The sequence below is a fragment of the Leptonychotes weddellii genome, chromosome 8 (assembly GCF_054177405.1).
Source record: "Leptonychotes weddellii isolate Sample4059 chromosome 8, ASM5417740v2, whole genome shotgun sequence".
Taxonomy (NCBI): Eukaryota; Metazoa; Chordata; class Mammalia; order Carnivora; family Phocidae; genus Leptonychotes; species Leptonychotes weddellii.
The window spans coordinates 49,298,046-49,303,423 of record NC_138376.1 but is presented as its reverse complement, the minus strand read 5'-3'; positions in this window follow the sequence as shown (position 1 = coordinate 49,303,423).

The window sequence follows — 5,378 nt, the reverse complement described above, 5'->3', positions numbered from 1 at the left end:
TATTCACTGCAAAAATTCAAGGATGCAAGTATATGTCATTCCTTGAAATATTCTCAATATTTTAACAGACAACTACAAGTCCAGAATCAATTGCTTTTTCTGAAAAACAAAAACAAAACTTTTCATTGTTCCATTGCATATATATATAATGTGTACATATATATATATATACACTTTTTAAATTTTTTTACACATGTATCATGGCATTAATTTACCCAAATATTATGCATAATGACTAGAGGCTTTTATGCAGATTTTTCTATAAATAATATTTTATTATTTGGAGTTCTGAGAAACAGAACTGAATAACAAATATTATTTTTGGTACTTTTTATTTTCACTTATGTATACAAAGACAAAAATACATATAAAAGAAAAATAGATTTTAGTAATTTAGATGTCACCAGTCCTTACAAAATGATTCAATATTTCAAAAAGTTATGACTTTCCTAAACAACTCTTTAAATATAGCCAGACATCTGTTGCCTAGATGAGTTGCTAACATTTTTTGGATAAGGATATTTCCCAGGAAGCTATTCTGCTTTGAATTATTTGATTTAGAGCAAGATGAAACAGATAATAGACATAGCAGTGTACTCTCAACAAACCTCTGTTTTAAGTTACTCCTTATGCCAGGGATGAGGAGAAAGACATTATATGTTTTACTACCATCTTAATTTTCTTCAAATGGAAGACTTTTCCTTTTAGACAAGCATAGCTGAGAGAGGTCCTCCGCTTTTTATAATACTCTAAATCCAGACACTGCAAATTCTAGAGATACCTTCAAGAAAGATTAGCTTTCTATTTTACCCAGAAAATAAGTTTCAGTGAAATTTGTTCAAGTATGTATTTTACCAATCACTTAGCAAACACAACTCCCTTGCCTCCTAAGCACTGACTGTAATTTATTTTCCATGAGAAATCTAAATTACTTTACTAATGGTTTAAAAAATATAACTACACATGGACACCTACAGCAAAACAACATGGCTATTTTTTCCTAAATCCAATTAAAAAATCTTCATCTGTTCTTCTTACTGACCTAAACTCCAGCTTTCTTCAATAATGATAATATTGTGTATATTGCAGTTGTTTTTTTAAAATCTATATTTAAATAAAAGAACATTTGGTAATGTATAATTATCCCAAACCTCTGTATTCTCATATACACCCTATATACACCCCAATAATACTCCCATACAGATAGACCATATAAATATGTCTTAGTTCATTTGAGTTGCTATGACAAAATACCACAGACTTGGTAGCTTATATACAGCAGAAATTTTGTTTCCTCATACTTCTAGGGGCTGGAAAATCCAAGACTAAAGTGCCTGTGTTGTCATATTATGGTGAGGGCCCATTTCCTGGTTCACAGGCTATGCCTTCTCACTGTGTCCTCACATGGTGAAAGGGGCATGGGATCTAGATGGGCCTCCTTTATATGAACTCTTTATAATTTGCTATTAAACCAAGGGAAAACTACTCTATTGGTAAAACCATTAGAATGGATATACCAGTGAATCGTTCCAATTACAACTTATTTCTCGTATAGCTATTTATAGAATTCTATATATTTCAATGTATGGATGATGTACTTTCAAAATACAGGGTATATCTCATTACACTAATGAGACATATTGTCTTATTTATGTTACTTGTTTGAAGAAGCTCTATATCCAGTTTAAGAGAAAAGAGATGAATGTGGCAACTCTATTGCTATTAGTAACCTAATATACTGAACCTTTATATAAGAATATATTCCTAAAAATAGGTTTCAATGATGTGAGGAATTTTAGGAGAGCAATCAGTACAATATAAAAGCCCTGATTATTTCTATTTAAATGGTGAAAGATTTTGTACTTGAAGGGAAATTAATGTATCTTGAAAAATATGGTACTTAATGAGGTACAAACTGAGTAAGTTTTAAAAAGATATCAATGCGTGAAAGCACTTTTTCTGCATGGGGTTCTAATTTATTAGTGACAACTTGGTATTTTAAGCTTTAATATTCAATAAACACAGATGTTTATGTGTTTATGAATTTTCCCTTTGAAAGTATCTTTTGGTAAAAGCAAACAATGTAAATTTTAAATTGAGAAACAGAAATCATTGTATCATCATAGGTCTTATCCCTTTTAAAAAAAAAGTAAATTCCTGTATAAAAAAAATCCAATTGTAATGCACTGATTTGCAAAAAAACCAAGAATTTAATAACTAATTATTAACTATCATATAACTCTGGAAAATACATGTAAACTAATTCAGTCTAAAATTGCTACATTGAAATATTACATACCCTTTTTTAGCCATTTTATTGAATACTTTATTTATAATTATCAACTATTGGCTTACTGTAGTGTTTCTTTTGGTGAAATGAGATATCTAAACTATATTAGAGTATTTCAAAAGAAGATCAAGTAGAACTAATATCAATGGCCAATGATAATCTGTATTCAGCATAAAAAAGGACTGATGGCATATACAAACACTGGACTCCATAATATATTTTTTGGTAGCCCCAAATGAGACCTGGATTTGTGTTAAATGACAAGTTCATCACAGACACTTACTATTTTTACACTGCTCTAAGTTCCTTGCATATATTAATTTATTACATGTTCAAAATAACACCAATGTGGTAGATACTATTACAGCCTCAATTTTATAGAATAGCAAACTGAGGCAGGAAAAGAAAAAAAAAATAAACTAAGTAACTTGTCAAAGATCACAAGACATTTATTGCTGGAACTGGGAATCAAATTGAGTATTCTGGACCCTGAGCCTGGGATCTTCATCGTTATGCAATTCTACCTGCAAAGAGCATAGTTCCTGCAGTAAGACAGGGAAGCTGTCAAATTGACAAACCCCATCTCTTGTCCTAGAATTAGATGGCTTAAGATGAGTGTTATTCACATTTCTCCAAATTTTTCCAACAAAAATTTTATTTTCTTACAACTTCTATCAACTTTTGCCTTCTCACTGAATTTTTTTGTTTTGTTTTGTTTTGTTTAAAGAGGCTTACCCTTCTCTATTTCATTTTGTTCCTGAAAACTAACTCCAAATGACCCAAGAACTCCCTTAACTCTCCCACACAGAAAGCAAAAAGTCCTGGAGACCTTTTAACTTTTTTCTATTTCAACCATCATTGATCCAACATAGTAGAAGCAAGAAGACAAGTGAGAATTTATGTTATCATTGCAATCATTTGTCACCTTTTGGAAACATCTGAAAAAGCATTTAGAGATGTCATGAAGAGATGTTACTTCTGAAAAGATAAAAATGGTGCCAAATAGCCCAAGGGTAGATTCACAGCTTGATAAAGATAAAGGTAGTCTGCTTCAAACACTTTGAGTTATATTTTACCTCATGTGGGAGAAAGGAATTTGGACATATATTTAATTAAATCTGGGAAGGGGGCACATTCTGTGAAGGAATTTAATAATTATGCAAAATAATTTTAAAATACCAATTTTAAGGGTAGAGAGGCTGACGCAAAATTCAAAATTACTTCTGATGATGAAATACATTTTTTCCTATGGAAACCCACAGTATGTTCAGTTAAATTTAATAAATTTAATAAATTTCTTTGTCTATTTGTTTCTTACATAATGACTGGAAAATCTGCCTGTCACCAATTACATCATATGAACACGGACAAAAAGCTTTGAGATGATATGATAAGCAGGATGAAGACTGAATTTTTAATATCTTTCATCTTTTAATTTTGTTTAATAGAGGACTGTATAAATGCTAAACAGGAAACAAACACTGTCAAGTTTAATTAGTTTCATATGCACTAATTCTGAGTCTTTTGGTTCAGTATGTGAAGGAAAAAAAATGGATACTTTAAAATTATTTTGAATAGGGCGCCTGGGTGGCTCAGTTGGTTAAGCGACTGCCTTGGGCTCAGGTCATGATCCTGGAGTCCCTGGATCGAGTTCCACATCGGGCTCCTTGCTCGGCAGGGAGTCTGCTTCTCCCTCTGACCCTCCCCCCTCTCATGTGCTCTCTCTCTCTCAAATAAATAAATAAATAAAATCTTAAAAAAATATATTTTGAATAATTAGCAAATTCTCTCATGGAAAAAATAGAACTCAAAGGTCAAGCAGAACCTACTCTGTCCTTAAAATTAAGATAACTTTGAGTTGCATCACTATTTGTTGCCCTATAGACGTGCATTCCAACTCAGGGGGTCCACCTTTAAATTGCAGTGACAACTGTCCTGAGTTCACTCACTGTCCTCTATGGCAGTTTAATGTATAGAATACGGCCCTTCTTTTGATTTACCTCTAAATTTATCCTCTCTTAATTTATTAAATTTAAAAAGACAAATGAAAGAGCTTTCAATGGCCAAAGCTGGAATAATTTGAGAAATAGAGCAAAGTACAAAATAAATATACATGAGCCCATGACGATATAACTGAATGATTGAATAAATGAATGGGGGAAATAGACAAGTCTCCACGCAGAAGAATTCTAAGTTATTTATGAAGATATTCCATACTCAAAATGGTGGGGCATAACTTCCCACTGCCTCAGTGTGGCTATACATAGTGACTTCCTTCCAAAGAGGATAGTGTATAAGGGGGGAGAATGGTAAATTTATAGTGGAGAAACCTGGAAGGCAATACATCACTCAGGTAGTAAGCATGAGCATCAACAGTGGTAAGTCGTGATGATAGCATGTACCCTTGATACAATGAGAATGACCCTTTACCCAAAATTTATAACCTCGTCTAATCATGAGGAAAAATGAGAAAATTTCAAATTAAAAATATTTTATAAAGCACTTGACCAGCACTTCTGAAAACTCTCATGGGGTCATAAAAAACAAAAACAAAAACAAACAAGAAAAGTCTGAGAAACTGTCACAGCCAAGTGCCTAAGGACATATGGAAAACTAAATGTAATGTAATATCCTACATGGGATCCTGGAACAGGATCATCAAGATATTAAGGACAAAAAGGACAGTAGGTTAAAACTAAGGAAATATGAATAAAGTATATGTTTCAGTTAACAATAAGGTATCAATCAATATTGGTTCATTAATTGTTACAAATGTACTATACTGGTCAGGTAGTGATAATGGTTTATATGGGAACTGCCTGTACTATTTTTACTATATTCTGTAAAGCTGAAAGTATTCTAAAATAAAAAAGTATTGAAACCAAAAAACAGTTCTCAGGTACTTCTGATTATAGATGGTGATGTCTTACTGGAAGAAAACAAAAACAATGGCATGAAAAATAAATCAGAAATTTCATCTTAAACAATAAAATAGCTACAAAGTAAAATCAAAACCCTTCAAAAATATATTGTTACAAATGGATTTAAATGAGAAAAGTGGGTATTACAACTTCATATGAGTTTCTAA